Here is a 17873-nt window from a genome sequence, read left to right on the forward strand (position 1 = left end):
TTTTTTTTGCGCTATAAACAAAAGAAGAGCGACAATTTTGAAAAAAAAACACAATTTTTTTTACTTTTTGATTTAATAAATATCATGTTTTTTTTTCCCTCGGTTTAGACCGATACTTATTCTACATATTTTTGGTTAAGAAAAAAAAAAAAAACGCAATAAGCGTATTTGATCGGTTTGCGCAAAAGTTCTAGCGTCTAAAAAATAGGGAAAATAATTATGGCATTTTTTTTTTACTAGTAATGGCGGCGATCTGCGATTTTTTTTTTTTTTTTTTTTTATTGTGACCGTGACATTGCGGCGGACATATCGGCCACTTTTGACACATTTTTGGGGCCATTCACATTTACACAGCGATTAGTACTATAAAACTGCACTGATTACTGTGTAAATGTGACTGGCAGAGAAGGGGTTAACACTAGGGGGCGCTGAAGGGGTTAAATATGTTCCCTAAAGTGTGTTCTAACTGTTAGGGGGAGGGGAACTGACTGGGGGAGGAGACCGATGTGTGTTCCTCTGTACTGGGAACACACATCAGTCTCCTCACCGCTGACAGGACATGGATCTGTGTGTTTACACACACAGATCCATGGTCCTGCCATGATTGCGGGTAATCGCGGGTGCCCGGCGGACATCGCGGCCGCCGGGCACGCGCACTGGGTCCCGAGGAATGCGGCGGGGCGCGCGCGCGCCCCCTAGCGGCCGGAAAAGACAGGACGTCATATGACGTCCAGTCTGAAGGACGAGAGGTCCCCGCCGATGTCATTTTGCAATGGCTCGGTGGGGAAGTGGTTAAGTATGAACGTCGGGCCAGCGTTGAATTTTCCGTTGTGTACGTCGTTTGCGTAAAACGTTCGCGAATAGGGCTTTGCGTAGAATGACGTTCACGTCGAAAGCATTGGCTTGTTGCGGGTTAATTTGGAGCATGCGCACTGGGATACCCCCACGGACGGGGCATGCGCCGTTCAGAAAAAACGTAATTTACGTCGGGTCAAGACATATTACCATAAAACACGCCCCATCTCATCCATTTGAATTGCGTCGACACAGTTACACTACGCCGCCGTAACTTACGGTGCAAATTCTTTGAGAATACGGGAAATACGCTGTAAGTTACGGCGGCGTAGTGTATCTGAGATACACTACGCAAGACGTAAAGAAGCGCCGCGCTACGTGGATCTGGCCCATTGTCTTTTCTGTGCTTTTATTACCCAGCCGGGTAAAACGGTAGAGGTAGAAATAGGTGAATGGATAGAAGAAATGGAAATGGCGAATTCGGGGTTAACTGGTACTGAAAACAGTCCTGCTTCCATTGACAAACTTCTTCACCACTCTAGCCAGAGTGGGTACAGTGCACCTGGATAGGCCTCTCTCACCAGCCTAGGAGCCAGAGTGTCACTCGGAACTTTAGGTTAAAGTCTCTGCCACAGACCCTCCTAAAGATGGACATAATCTCGGTCCAAAATCCTTCTCAACTGGATTCAGCACCCGGATCTCCTTCTAATAGCTTTGGTTGCGTCAGGAAACTGATAGGCGACCATCGTCCAGCCTCTCAGGTATGAAGTGTCCTTCGATGAGTAAGTAGGCCTCTCCTGAAAAACCAGCCTCGTGCTTGGTGTCCCCCAGACAGGTTCTCCATCGATCGGCTTACACCCACTTTGGACGGACAGCACAGGACCACTTGCAAACTTGTAGACTCAGTCTGCCTACTGAGCCTACGAGGTAGATCAATGCTCCGGGCCAACGTGGTCCCGGAGCCAGGAACACTGTAACACACACACACCCCGGCCAGGAGGGCCACACACGGGGGTGGTGGGACGACTGCCCAGGTGGAGAGCGGCAAGGCGAAGATGACCAACCAATGGCGTCTGCCCCCTAAATACCCCTCCCCAGCATGCACAGAGAGGCGATCAACCCTCCTGATTGGCTGCCGAGGAGAAGTATCCACACGACCCTGACTCCTACTGCTGCCACCTACCATCTGGGGATGCCTGACATCCCCCAGACAGCAGCATTGGCACACAGTACAGTCAGAGCTGGAACAGAGGCCTCAAATTTAGCCAAATTAACATGGTCAGAGTCAATAAACTCTCTGACCCCCTCTAAATTTACAGCGTCACCTGCTATGAAAGTAGCCAGGCGCTACAGTATGTTCCCAATGGGTTTGCTCCAGGAAAGGAAAATTACAGTAAGTATTTGATACAATTTTCATTTTTTTCTAGTTCCAACCTGGCAGCATATATAGGGTAGTAATGGGTTGACTCCAGGAGAGAAAAATTAAGGTAAGTATTTGATAAATTTTCTAGTGCCAACATGTCAGCATTCATGTGAAAATATGCTGCCATGGATTGGTGCCAGGCAAGATAAATTACGGTAAATATTTGATAACATTTTCTGTTTTCCTGGTGTCAACATGGCAACATAAATTTGGTAGTAGGCTGTCATGGGTTGGTCCCTGGAAAGGAAAATTATGGTAAATATTTAATACAAATTTCTGTTTTCATGGCCCCAACATATGGTAGTATGCTGCCAAGGTTTTGCACCAGGAAACAAGATTTATGGTAAGTATTTGACAAAAGTTACATAGTTAGTCAGGTTGAAAAAAGACACAAGTCAATCCAGTTCAACCATAAGAATAAATAAATAAATAAAATAAAAAATATCGTACAATCCCATATACCCAATTCTATACCCACAGTTGATCCAGAGGAAGGCGAAAAACTCCAGCAAAGCATGAGATCCAATTTGCTACAGCAGGGGAAGAAATTCCTTCCTGATCCCCCGAGAGGCAATCGGATTTTCCCCGGATCAACTTTACCTATAAATGTCAGTACTATATTCTGTACATTTTTCCTTTCTTAAAACAATCTACTGAGCTGGCCAGAACCACCTCTGGAGGGAGTCTGTGCCACATTTTCACAGCTCTTACTGTGAAGAAACCTTTCCGTATTTGTAGATTAAATCTTTTTTCCTCCAGACGTAAAGAGTGCCCCCTTGTCCTCAGTGTTGACCGTAAAGTGAATAACTCAACACCAAGTTCACTATATGGACCCCTTATATATTTGTACATGTTGATCATATCCCCCCTTATTCTCCTCTTCTCAAGAGAGAACAAATTCAGTTCCTCTAATCTTTCCTCATTGCTGAGCTCCTCCATTCCTCTTATCAGTTTGGTTGCCCTTCTCTGCACTTTCTCCAGTTCCCCGATATCCTTTTTGAGAACTGGTGCCCAAAACTGAACTGCATATTCCAGATGAGGTCTTACTAATGATTTGTACAGGGGGGGCAACATTATATCTCTGTCTCTGGAGTCCATACCTCTCTTATACAAGAAAAGACTTGTGGAAACCGCAGCTTGGCATTGCATGTTATTATTGAGCTTGTGATCTACCAAGACCCCCAGATCCTTCTCCACTACAGATCCCCCCAGATCCTTCTCCACTACAGATCCCCCCAGTTGTACTCCCCCTAGTATGTATGACGCATATTCTTAGCCCCCAAGTGCATAACTTTACATTTATCAACATTAAACCTCATCTCATCTGCCACAAAGTCGCCCAATTAGACAGAGAATTGAGGTCGGCTTGTAAATTGGAGACATCCTGTCTCAAATCCTCCCCTGAAAAGAGATACACTGTGGGTCGCAGCTGAAAGGGGATTTTTAATGGGAATTGCGAACCAAACATTTGCGCTTACTCGCAGGCCAAGCCCTTAAATGGGGAACTGCAACTAAATGTGGTATCATTTTTGCCGCACTACTGTGTACTACAATGGCCCTTGAGATTGGGCAGTCAGAGGGGCTGTTTAACCACTTTTTACCACTGTGTGAGTAAGTGAGTAAGTAGGAGCACCTCCAAAATACAAGTGCCAATTCTTGCTGTTCACTGACGCATTACTCCAGGGTTTCTCAACAAGAGTTCCATATAACCCTAGGGTTCCTTCAGAGGTTGCTAAGGGTTCTGTGAGCAATAGACATCTTCTGCCTCTCAGATATGTTCCCACTGATACCATTGATCTTTTTAGCTCTCTGTAAGGGGGTAGGTAATTCTTCCCAGTGACCAGAAGTGTAATGCCGGGTACACGCGATCGGATATTCCGACAACAAAACCATGGATAATTTTCTGACAGATGTTGGCTCAAACTTGTCTTGCATACACACGGTCCCACAAATGTTGTTGGAAATTGCGAACGTCAAGAACGCGGTCATGTACAACACGTACGACGGCACAATAAAACGGAAGCAGAAGGAGTTTGGGCTCCTTCTGTTGATCTCGTCTTAGTAGAAGTTTGGTGAGAGACGATTCGCGCTTTTCAGCCTTGTGCTTTTCATTCCGTTACAGCGTGACGAATGTGCTATCTCCATTACGAATGCTAGTTTTACCTAGCGCTTCCATCTTGTACTTGATTCAGAGCATGCGTGTAATTTTGTGCGTCAGAATTGTCTACACACACGCTCGGAATTTACGAGATCGAATTTTGTTGTCGGGAAATTTGAGAACCAGCTCTCAACGATGGGGCCTACACACGGTCCGAATTTTCCAACAAAAAGCTCCCATCGAACATTTGTTGACGGAAATTCCGAGCGTGTATACGCGGCATAAGGAGCATTCTACCCACTGACCATCACACTAATGTATCATGAGTTGTAGATATAGTGGGCCAGATTCACAGAAGAAGTACGCCGGAGTATCTGCTCATACTCCGGCATACTTTCAAATTTGCCGCGTCGTATCTTTAGTTTGAATCCTCAAACCAAGATAAGACGGCTTCTGGCTTCGATCCGACAGGCGTACGCCTTCGGATCGTAGGTGTAATACTTCGGCGCCCGCTGGGTGGAGTTTGCGTCGTTTTCCGCGTCGGGTATGCTAATTAGCTGTTTACGGCGATCTACAAAGGTACGCGCGTTCGTCGCATTCTCTTACGTCGTCGCTAGTCGGCTTTTCCCGGCGTATAGTTAAGGCTACTATTTCTTGGCTTATATTTAGACTTGCCATGTTAAAGTATGGCCGTCATTCCCACGTCGAATTTTTAATTTTATTTTTTTTGCGTAAGTCGTCCGGGAATAGGAAAGGACGTAACGCACGTCGCCGTTCAAAAAATTACGTCGGTCCGACGTCATTTCGCACAAAGCACGGCGGGAAATTTCAAAACGGAGCATGCGCAGTACGTTTGGCGAGGGAACGCGCGTAATTTAAATGATACACGCCCCATTTGAATTAGGCGGGCTTGCGCCGGACGGATTTACGCTACGCCGCCGCAAGTTTACAGGCAAGTGCTTTGTGAATCAAGCACTTGCCCGTAAAACTTGCGACGGTGTAACGTAAATGCGATACGTTACGCCTCCGGAATTCTACATGAATCTGGCCCAGTAATTTTTGGTAGCGGTTCCCTAAGACCGGGAAGTGATTTCAAGGGTTCCTCTGTGTTAACCACTTCCAGACCTACGCACGACGATGTACGTCCTCTTTTTAAAGATGGATATCTCTGTAACGGCAGCAGCTGCTGCCACAACCGAGGTATCCATCTTTAGTGTGAGCGGTCCTGTACACGATAACGGAGGTCTTCGCAGCGGATTCGCCGCAAGATCGCCATTATCGGTGGCGGGAGAGGGCCCCCCTCCCCCTGCTTTCCCGCGCCCTCCGCCGCTTACCGTAGCCGTCGGGGACGTCGGAGGAGATCGGTTGCGCTCAGCTGCTGACTGGGGACGCGACTGAAGGAAAAATCTCCTTCGCCCGTCCCCATAGCTCTGCTGGGCGGAAGTGACGTCAAAACGTCAGTCCCGCCCAGCCTCTTAAAGAAACATTTTTTTTTTTTGTCATTTGAAAAAATGACAGTTTCAATTTTTTTTTTCTTGCATTTTAGTCTAAATATGAGATGTGAGGTCTTTTTGACCCCCAGGTCTCATATTTAAGAGGACCTGTCATGCTTTTTTCTATTACAAGGGATGTTTACATTCCTTATAATAGTAATAAAAGTGATCACATTTTTATTTATTTTTTTCAGTGTAAAAAGTAATAAAAGAAATAAAAATAAATAAGAAAACAAAAAAAAATGTTGTTTAAAGCGCCCCGTCCCGACGAGCTCGCGCGCAGAAGCGAACGCATACGCGAGTAGCGCCCGCATATGAAAACGGTGTTCAAATCACACAAGTGAGGTATCGCCGCGATCGTTAGAGCGAGAGCAATAATTCTAGCCCTAGAGCTACTCTGTAACTCAAAAAATGCAACCTATAGAATTTTTTAAACGTCGCCTATCGAGATTTTTAAGGGTAAAAGTTTGACGCCATGCCACGAGCGGGCGCAATTTTTAAGCGTGACATGTTGGGTATCATTTTACTTGGCGTAACATTATCTTTCACAATATATAAAAAAATTGGGCCAAATTTATTGTTGTCTTATTTTTTAATTCAAGAAAGTGAATTTTTTCCAAAAAAAAGTGCGCTTGTAAGACCGCTGCGCAAATACGGTGTGACAAAAAGTATTGCAATGACCACTATTTTATTCTCTAGGGTGTTAAAAAAAAATATATAATGTTTGGGGGTTTTAAGTAATTTTCTAGCAGAAAAAAACTGTTTTAGTCTTGCAAACACCAAATCTGAAAAACACCTAAGGTCTGGAAGTGGTTAAAAAGGTTGAGAAAGGCTGTATTACTCCTTCCATTCGTTTTCTATTTACAGAACAGAATGTTGCACCCTTGTAGCTCTATATCGAATGTGTTTTCTGGCAGAAACTGCAGACACATTCTGGTTCTAAAATTCTAAACTCTTTTTAAACTATAACATTTTGTTTTTCAAGAATAAAATTGGTGCTGAATTAAAAACACAATTTTAACGGAGAACAATTTCGACAATTTAGGCCAGAGTACACAGAAGATACAGCTGAAGCCTCAACGACTCTGTGACTGCTGTTAGAGCCTCGGGTTTTCCCGGCAAAGCTTTCTGTTTAGGTATTAGTCGGTAGTGAATACTCAACAAATTCTTACCTCTGTTCAGACGAATCTCACAATGTTTCAGTTCCGTACAAAAGTCCCTTGTATAACTCTGCCACACCCATACCAGAAAATTACTTGCGGTTTCCTGATCTCTACACCCCAAGAGACGTGTTTAAAGCTGGATAAGAGCCAAGCCTGCCATCTGAAAACAGCAGATGCAGCTGAGTGTTTGTTTTTAAACGCAGTGCAAACGAATATGCAAACAAAATGAATGTATTTCCAGAAACCTAGTTTTTACCATTGTGGTGCCTTTATGTGCGTTTTAAAAAGTTCAGCATGCTGCATTTTGTGTGATTCCATTAAAACAATCAAATCCACAAACAATTTAATAGTGTTAACGCTTCATCCGATCAATTTAGGCTCAATTTCGAAAGCCGCCCTGCTGAGGAAGTTCGTGAAAACGTAACGCGTACGGGGGAGTGTGATGGAGTGAAATAAAATGTCTATGTTAACTTTCCCTTTTAACCACTCAAATATTGCTTTCCTTTCTTTTATTATTTTATTTATTTTCTTTCTTGTTGTGATGTGTATGTATATATATATGTATACATGTATGATCTGTATATATATATATATATATATATATAACTAGTAGAATCAATAAACGTGAACAGGTGTTCAAACTGATAAAAACAGCGCTAATATGTGGATAATCATCCAAATAAATAAATAAATAAATAAAGTGGTGAAAACCTGAAAGATACTGATGGTGTGAAGGGTGATCTATAGCTGGTATAAGTGCACCTGGCACCAGATATTGCACCAATATTGTGGATGGGTCCCAATCAATCAATGGGATGTGTGCTTACCACAAAAAAAGCAAACCTTCAGATCAAACTGGTACTGTAAGGGTTAACACTCGAGCAGGGTCATATGTGGAGACAAAAAAACAGCATAATCATGGTATAATATCGTCTACACAACAGCCCATTTGCCAGGTTTAAATGACAAGTCCCCAGTGTGTGCCCGTACAGTGACTGTGAATGATAAAAGCCAATACAAACGAGTTCACCGCTTCTCACTGGCGTCCTCCCGTCCACAGGGGCCGCGCTGGTGCTGCGGATGCGATGGTAAGCTGTGTCCTGGATACGATTGGATGGCCGTGGAACGCAGTGGAACGCACGTAGACTTCCTGTGTAGCGCTGTGTAGCCACGCCCTGACGCGTTTCGTCACTTCCGACTTCAACTGAGGGCAAATGGGCTGTTGTGTAGACGATATTATACCATGATTATGCTGTTTTTTTGTCTCCACATATGACCCTGCTCGAGTGTTAACCCTTACAGTACCAGTTTGATCTGAAGGTTTGCTTTTTTTGTGGTAAGCACACATCCCATTGATTGATTGGGACCCATCCACAATATTGGTGCAATATCTGGTGCCAGGTGCACTTATACCAGCTATAGATCACCCTTCACACCATCAGTATCTTTCAGGTTTTCACCACTTTATTTATTTATTTATTTATTTGGATGATTATCCACATATTAGCGCTGTTTTTATCAGTTTGAACACCTGTTCACGTTTATTGATTCTACTAGTTTTATACTTGGAAAAGGTTTTTACCTTTTTAATAAATAGCTGCTCACATAGTTTGTCATCTGTCATCACTGGCATAACTTTTTCACAGCATACTTTGCTTTTACTATCCACATCTTTTTATCTCCACCTCTAACACACTCGGGTTGAGTTACCTCGTCCTTTGGCGCCGGAAGTGCAACTTTAGGCCGTTTTCGTTTGCACCCTTTTATATATATATATATATATATATATAGATATATATATATGTATTTCAGTATTCACTTGCGAAACATTAGTATTATTTTCCTTGAATGAAAGTCATGACAGAGTTAATCCTCCCAGAGTGAAGATGAAAAACAGATGTCAATTAACTACTACTCCTCCCACCGAGCAAAAGAAGATGGCGCTGAGCTGTGGATAGCGGCTAAAGAATAGATGTCACAAGAGAACACTATATGTGGATGAACCAATCAGATGCACCCATATGTGATGACATTTGCTTATGTCACTTTGGCTTTAAAAGCTATAACCTTAATAAAGGGTTTCCTGTTGGAGTTGATGATGGAGACTGAAGCAGTGTAATCTTTTATGCATGCATGTACTTACATCATCATGAATTTGGCTCAGCGGCAGAATAGAACATGTATCCTGGAATTGGAAAAAATCGCACTAAATTAAGTGCAAATAAGTCCTTAATACATATGCAATATTATAGTCCAAAAAACGGTGAAATCCAGGACAAAAATATAAAAAGCTACTTACAAACGAAGAGCAAAACGAGCATATAAAACAGATGCCGGCCGGCATATAGCAGGAGCCCTTCCTGAACGCGGTGACGTCACTGCACGCCGTCACTGCAGTGACGTCACCGCGTTCAGGAAGGGCTCCTGCTATATGCCGGCCGGCATCTGTTTTATATGCTCGTTTTGCTCTTCGTTTGTAAGTAGCTTTTTATATTTTTAAATAAAATTGTTGGTACCTACTACCCTATGTGCGGTCTCCTTCCCTGCATGTTTATTATCGACTGGGCTGTATGAGACGATACGAGGAGGAGTACTTCACAATAGATCTTGCTGTATCCCCCCGAGGATCCCCTATGAGTTGTGGTCTGTTCGCATTCCTGTTTCATCTCAAGCTGCGTCCCCATACTCTGGAGTATCCTGTTGTGACCTAAAATAACGCTGTTATTTGGTTACCTTTTGGTAAGCCTTAGTCCATGTGGTGGCGGATCACGTTTATATTATCATCTTCACACTGGGTGTTGTTTGCCCTGGATTTCACCGTTTTTTGGACTATAATATTGCATATGTGCATGTATTAAGGACTTATTTGCACTTAATTTGGTGCGATTTTTTCCTTCCCTTTTTTTGTTTATTTATTTGTGGATACACAAAGGACTTTATTGTTTATCACTTGGCTGGCGCAATTTTCTCTTTTTCTTCAATATTTTGTGTTAGGTCACGCTATTGCTGCCTCCGTATTTATTCACTTAATTGATTCATTGTTTGATTAGCGCAATTTTTTCTTTCTTATCCTGGAATTGGACCAGGGAAAAATCTATTACAGGAGGAGCTAATTTCTGACGTCACCCGCTGCCGTCCTTTCGGGAACAAACAGCTATGTTTGTATTTTATGCTGCCGTTCCAAGTTTTTGTATGTGAGTAGCTTGTGTTATGAAACAATAAATGTTATATCGGTTAAACAGTGAGCACTTAGATTTTTTTTTCCCGACCAGTTTCTTGGCAAGAATCTCTTGCTGCCCCGAGTGTACACACAGACCTTACAAAAGAATCACGGTTCTCTTGAAAGGCAAGAACGCCGTGAGGTCATCGCGTACAACAAGCATGCGCTCGTCACATTCGACGCCGTCGCCGCCATCTTGTTGCACCCTACCAATGCCTAGGAAGCTACCGTGCATGCGTCAAAGTCATTTTGAGCCTGCGCGGGTTTCCACGGCGACCAGGTAAGTATACACACTCTTGGGTTTCTCACGACAAGAAAATAGAGAACATGATCTCTATTTTTCTTGTTTAGATTCTGGGCAGTTTTCTTGTCGAGAATCCTGAAAGCCTCGTACACATGCACGGTTTACTCGGCAAGAAAGCTCTGCCAGGAGTTTTGTTGCTGGTTCTTGCCGAGTAAACCGAGCGTGTGTACAAGGCTTCAAGGTGAGAGTAGCCAACCTTATCAGAGGTGGAGGGATCACCATTATAATTTATAATGTCACTGGTGAAGGCTTTCTGGACCTTGTTGTTCACACATTCTCTGGATTTATTTAACTTTTGCATCATTTGGACTTTTGTTCACTCAATTTTGGATTTTGCATCATTTGGACTGTTGTCTATTTATTTATATTTATATAATTTATATAATTGTTTTGGCTGCACTTACACCCTTTTCTACATACTTTATATTGGATTTTGTTAATTTCCTTCAGTGTTCAGCTTGCATTAGTGGGGGGTCATTATTATTAATAATGTTAGTATTTTTAAAAAAAAAATTGCACTGATTGGACCTCTTGTTTTCAATTTCGATAGGATTCAAAACTGAGTCGATCAGTCAGGTCAGAATATTATCGACCATTTTCAATCATTTAGCAGCACTGAGATAATTTGTTCATGAACACCATTGTATTATGTTTGTTCAGATTATCAGAGGACATGGTGGAAACAGAGATGTGATTGATAATTGTATTAGTTACGTTATTGTATCTTATTACCTACTTAAGGTAGAGGGTGCTACATAAAAAATAAAAAATAACATGACACTCAGAATTGATCTCAGGTGCCTGTTTCCACTGATCATCCTTGAGATGTTTCTACAACTAGATTGGAGTCCATCTGTGGTAAATTAGTTGATTGGACATGATTTGGAAAGGCACACGCCTGTCTATAGAAGGTCCCACACTTAACAGTGCATGTCAGAACACAAACCAAGCCATGAAGTCCAAGGAATTGTCTGTAGACCTCAGATAGGATTGTATGGAGGCACAGAATTGGGGAAGGGTACAGAAAAATGTCTGCGGCATTGAAGGTCCCAATGAGCAAAGTGGCCTCCATCATCTGTAAATGGAAGAAGTTTGGAACCACCAGGACTCTTCCTAGAGCAGGCTGCCCGGCTAAACTGAGTGATCGGGGGAGAAGGGCCTTAGTCACAGAGGTCACCAAAAACCCGATGGTCACTCTGACAGAGCTCCAGTGTTTTTCTTTGGAGAGAGAACCTTTCAGAAGAACAACCATCTCTGTAGCACTCCACCAATCAGGCCTTTATGGGGGAGTGGCCAGATGGAAGCCGGTCCTCAGTAAAAGGCACATGACAGCCCACCTTGAGTTTGCCAAAAGACACCTGAAGGAATTCCAGGCCATGAGAAACTAAATTCTCTGGTCTGATGAAACAAAGATTGAACTCTTTGGCCTGAATGGCAAGCATCATGTCTGGAGGAAACTAGACACTGCTCATCACCTGGCCAATACCTGGCCTACTGTGAAGCATGGTGGTGGCAGCATCATGCTGTGGAGATGTTTTTCAGCTGCAGGAACTCAGAAACTAGTCAGGATCGAGAGAAAGATGAATGCAGCAATGTATGGAGACATCCTTGATGAAAACATGTTCCAGAGTGCTCTGGACCTCAGACTGGGGCGAAGGTTCATCTTCCAACAGGACAACGACCCTAAGCACATGAGACAAAATAACAAAGAAGTGGCTACAGGACAACTCTCTGAATGTCCTTGAGTGGCCCAGCCAGAGCCCAGACTTGAACCAGATTAAACATCTCTGGAGAGATCTGAAAATGGCTGTGCACCGACGCCCCCAATCTAACCCGATGGAGCTTGAGAGGTCCTGCAAAGAAGAAGAATGGGAGAAACTGCCCAGAAATAGGAGTGCCAATCTTGTAGCATAATACTCAGAAAGACTTGAGGGTGTAATTGAGGCCAAAGGAGCTTCACCAAAGTATTGAGCAAAGGCAGGAGTGTCAGGACGCCCACTAACACACAGCTCCTTTCTCTATCTGCAAAGTAGAGAGTGTCCTGACACTCCTGCTCGCCCCCTCCCCCCTCAAGAGGCTTTCTCCACGCCAGGGAGAAAGCCTTGCATTACTGTGTGGAGTTACAGACAGAAGAACAGGAAGTGAGGATTTCTCAGAAGAAATAAGGACATTTAAAAGCAAAATGGAAGGATGAGGTAAGTGAAGGAGGACTGCACTAAGGTAAAGGAAGCTATTCAGGGAAAACATTTTTTTCCTTTACAACTCCTTTAAGGGCCGGGCAAAAGCATTAGGGGAGTGGCACCCAGTATGGATGCTTTTTTTTTTCATGCAAATTTCCCCTAATTTTTGTGCACTTTCTGCTTCAAAGCTCCTCTCAAAAGTGCGAGTTTGGTGGGGGTTTCTGCTTGTAAGAGCATATACCTGTAAACTTCTGACCATGCACACTGCAGCCCAAAGAAGCGGCTACTACAGGCTTTTGAAAAGGAGCTTTCACTCAGAAAAGACGCCTAAGTGGCCAAAACACGCCAAAAAGAGCATGACTAATAAAAACTCAGGCCCGGATTCACAAAGACTTACGCCGACGTATCTACTGATACGCCGTCGTAAGTCCAAATGTGCGCCGTCGTATCTATGCGCTGATTCTTTAAATGAGATACGCCTGAATTTTGCCAAGATACGACCGACGTAAGTCTCCTACACCGTCGTATCTTGGGTGCATATTTACGCTGGCCGCAAGGGACGCTTCCGTTGATTTACGCGTTAAATATGTAAATGAGCTAAATACGCCGATTCAGGAACGTACTTGCGCCCGTCGCTGTAATCTACGTCGTTTATGTAAGGCGTTTTTCCGGCGTAAAGTTAAACCACCAAAAAGCTGGTTCAAGTTGTTTAGGGTATGGACGTCAGAAGTGCAGTCGGATTTTACGTTGTTTGCGTAAGTCGTACGTGAATGGGGCTGGGCGTAAGTTAGGTTCACGTCGTACGCATTGAGCCATCGTATCTTAGGGAGTATTTGCGACATGATTCTGAGCATGCGCGCGCATGCGCCGTTCGTTCTGCCATGCATTCACATGGGGTCACGATTCATTTGAATACAACACGCCCACTGCCTTGCTACTTTGAATTAGGCGGGCTTACGCCGGCCCATTTACGTTACGCCGGCGTACATATGGGAGCAAGTGCTTTGTGAATACTGTACTAGCCTCTCAATGTTACGACGGCGTATCGCATATGAGATGCGCTACGCCTATCTAAAGATGCGCCGATCTCTCTGAATCTGGCCCAAAGAGTTAATTGTAAACACAAAGAATATATACAAGGAAATACTACATATGTGTACATATAGGTAATAGCAATGTTAAACATTTAGTAGATTAATATATGTTGTTATCCCCACAAGGGATACTGAAATAGTTGGCTAACACGTTTCGAGGGTTATCCTCTTCATCAGAGCCTTAGAGCAGTGGTCATCAACCCTGTCCTCAGGGCCCACTAACATGCCAGGTTGTATGTATTACCTTGGGGAGATGTAAACTAGAATACTGGAATCACTGAGCAGCAAATGATATCACCTGAGATGTATTTCAGTTATCTTTCAAACCCGGTATCAGGGATTGGATAGGAGACTGAGTTGATGAGGTCGGCCTCTCTTATATCTCCTGTCCTGGCTCTGCCGAAGATGAAACAGAGAAAGCTGAGGGACAAGAGGGACATGAGTGCCTGAAGAGGATGGTCCCGGATGGACTGCTTGCCAGGATCCAGTGGTCTGGAGTAAGCCTCGGTGTGCAGAGCAGGAACAGAAGGCAACCAGGCAGGTAACCGAGGTTTAACAGAATTCAGGGACATAGACAGGAACAGGGTCTCAGGGATAGCCAGGTTCGTCAGCAGGAGGGCAGCGAGGTACCAAAACGTAAACGGAGCCAAAGTCAGGAGCCAAGCCGGATCAGGAGCAGGTAGTACAGGAACGGAACACAAGCCAAGGTCAAGAGCAAGCCGGGTCATTAACTAGGAGAGCATACAGGATCAGAACGGATACAGGACACAGCTGAAGATCAGCCAGCAAAGCATAGGAGCCATGACTTCCCTTAAATAGGCCGTCCGGTGACAAGGGGATTAAGCCGCGCGTGTGCGCTCCCGCGCGATTAAGGCCACGCGCGCCTGTTCGCCATTCTGTGGCAAAGACTATGCGCCTGCGCACACCGATGTGCAAAACGTCTGAGGCCCCGTACACACGACCGAGTTTCTCGGCAGAATTCAGCCAGAAACTCGATCAGAGCCGTATTCTACCGAGAAACCCGGTCGTGTGTACACTTTTGGCCGAGGAAACCGACGAGGAACTCGTCGAGCCAAATAGAGAACATGTTCTCTATTTCCTCGTTAGTCAATGGGAAAACTTGGCTCGCCGAGATTCTCGGCGGCTTCACAAGGAACTCGACGAGCAAAACGATGTGTTTTGCCCATCAAGTTTCTCGGACGTGTGTACGGGGCCTCATAGGAATTCCCTGACACTTGGCCTGTTAGTGGGCCCTGAGGAAATGGTTGATGTTGATGACCACTGCCTTAGAGGGCCAAATTTAGTCTGTTTTTATATGTATAAAAGTAGATATAGATAGAGGAAGCTGGATGGGTAGTGTACCACTACATAGGTAGTATAGGGTGACCACATTTCCAAACTACCATTCAGGGACACCCCCCCTTCCCAAAAATCAGCTTGTGCTGTAACTAATCACAGCAAAGTGATTGGAGAAATCATAAATCCCGCCTCTTGTGTCCAATCACAAGCAGGGGGCGGGATTGTGCTCCTCCAGGCATTCCCGGCCAGGACAAGTACTGTCAGTGAGTAAAGACCCAGGGGTAGTGGTTGTCCCCAGGGGTGGCTGTGTCAGTTTTATTCCGGGACACTGTATTGTCCTGGAATGAAGGTGCCCGGGCAGGGCCGATCCTAGGGTCACAGGCGCCTGGGTGCAGAAATATTTATGGCGCCCCCACATGGGTGTTGTAACTTTACTAACCCCTCCCCTTTACAAATCTTTCTATGGCAATGACTCAATCACAGAGATGCTCCCCCACAAAGTCTTCATTAATCTGGGATCCTTACCTGATCTCTTAACAATAACCAAAATACAGGAACAGAAGCAGAGTACTTTATTGGGACCTGAAGGGGGGCCTCTGTGCTGGACACAGAGAGGGCTTCTGTAAGAGAGTCTGTTAGATGTTCGGCGCCCCCACCTCTGCAGGTGCCTGGGTGCAATGCACCCTGTGCACCCTGCCTAGGATCGGCCCTGTGCCCGGGACAGACCTGAAAAATGTGGGACTGTCCCAGGCAATCCGGGACACGTGGTGACCCTAAGGTAGTATAGTGTTGCAGGCAAATTCTCTTTCGCCGTAAGGGGTATCTTTCCACATCCCAGCACTCTTAGTACCGTAGGAATGGTGTGTAGATGTAGGGCCGTCTATTGATTGCTGTTGGTCTTAAAACCCCCGGTGGTTGGTTCCGGTATTGCAGCCGGAGGTCTAGGCTATGCCGAACAACTCCCCTGTGCTGTCTCCTACCAGGCTACGGCCATTTTGTGCTTCTGGATTCCAGGTGGAGTGGGAGTGAACTACTGCGCAGTATGGCTGTGTGACCGCGATACAGGAAGTAATCCTTTTTCACACCAAACCTCATGTTACAACATGTACGGTTGATGGCCTGAGGCGTCTTCTTTTTCTGTTTCTCTTGGTTTTTACTGCTTAATGGCTGTATGCCAAAAGTACATAACAGGTTTGCACAATCAAGTCAGATTCAGAACCATATCTTCTTTTACTTGCTTAAAGAGGAAGTAAACTCTGCTAAAAAAAAAAGACTGGGTGAATCGTGTAAACTGGGGGAGGAAGGATTGTGTAAACTGGGGGGGGGGGGGGGGTTGTGCAGACTGGGGGGATTGTGAAGACTGGGAGGAGGGGGGATTGTGAAGACTGGGAGGAGGGGGGATTGTGAAGACTGGGAGGAGGGGGATTGTGAAGACTGGGAGGAGGGGGGATTATGAAGACTGGGAGGATTGTGAAGACTGGGAGGAGGGGGGATTGTGAAGACTGGGAGGAGGGGGGATTATGAAGACTGGGAGGAGGGGGATTGTGAAGACTGGGAGGATTGTGAAGACTGGGAGGAGGGGGGATTGTGAAGACTGGGAGGAGGGGGGATTATGAAGACTGGGAGGAGGGGGATTGTGAAGACTGGGAGGAGGGGGGATTATGAAGACTGGGAGGAGGGGGGATTGTGAAGACTGGGAGGAGGGGGGATTGTGAAGACTGGGAGGAGGGGGATTGTGAAGACTGGGAGGAGGGGGATTGTGAAGACTGGGAGGAGGGGGATTGTGAAGACTGGGAGGAGGGGGGATTGTGAAGACTGGGAGGAGGGGGGATTGTGAAGACTGGGAGGAGGGGGGATTGTGAAGACTGGGAGGAGGGGGATTGTGAAGACTGGGAGGAGGGGGGATTGTGAAGACTGGGAGGAGGGGGATTGTGAAGACTGGGAGGAGGGGGGATTGTGAAGACTGGGAGGAGGGGGATTGTGAAGACTGGGAGGAGGGGGGATTGTGAAGACTGGGAGGAGGGGGATTGTGAAGACTGGGAGGAGGGGGGGTTGTGAAGACTGGGAGGAGGGGGATTGTGAAGACTGGGAGGAGGGGGGGTTTGTGAAGACTGGGAGGAGGGGGGATTGTGAAGACTGGGAGGAGGGGGGGGGGTGTGAAGACTGGGAGGAGGGGGATTATGAAGACTGGGAGGAGGGGGGATTGTGAAGACTGGGAGGAGGGGGGATTGTGAAGACTGGGAGGAGGGGGGATTATGAAGACTGGGAGGAGGGGGGGTTGTGAAGACTGGGAGGAGGGGGGATTGTGAAGACTGGGAGGAGGGGGGATTGTGAAGACTGGGAAGAGGGGGGGTTGTGAAGACTGGGGGGATTGTGAAGACTGGGAGGAGGGGGGATTGTGAAGACTGGGGGGATTGTGAAGACTGGGAGGAGGGGGGATTGTGAAGACTGGGAGGAGGGGGGATTATGAAGACTGGGAGGAGGGGGGGTTGTGAAGACTGGGAGGAGGGGGGATTATGAAGACTGGGAGGAGGGGGGGTTGTGAAGACTGGGAGGAGGGGGGATTGTGAAGACTGGGAGGAGGGGGGGTTGTGAAGACTGGGAGGAGGGGGATTGTGAAGACTGGGAGGAGGGGGGATTATGAAGACTGGGAGGATTGTGAAGACGGGGAGGAGGGGGGATTGTGAAGACTGGGAGGAGGGGGGATTATGAAGACGGGGAGGAGGGGGATTGTGAAGACTGGGAGGATTGTGAAGACTGGGAGGAGGGGGATTGTGAAGACTGGGAGGATTGTGAAGACTGGG

At 45.8% G+C, this 17873-nt stretch overlaps 1 protein-coding gene across 1 annotated transcript in view; it reads right to left on the reverse strand.

Annotated features, from left to right (window-relative positions):
* The window catches only part of LOC120920999, a 47052-nt gene extending 39990 nt beyond the window's left edge, over positions 1–7062 (reverse strand). Inside the window, exon 1 of the mRNA XM_040333567.1 lies at positions 6982–7062. The gene's annotated coding sequence lies outside the window, so the exon portion shown is untranslated. The remainder of the gene's footprint in view (positions 1–6981) is intronic.
* Between the last annotated feature and the right edge of the window lie 10811 nt (positions 7063–17873).

The sequence above is a fragment of the Rana temporaria genome, chromosome 13, assembly GCF_905171775.1.
Source record: "Rana temporaria chromosome 13, aRanTem1.1, whole genome shotgun sequence".
NCBI classification, from domain to species: Eukaryota; Metazoa; Chordata; class Amphibia; order Anura; family Ranidae; genus Rana; species Rana temporaria.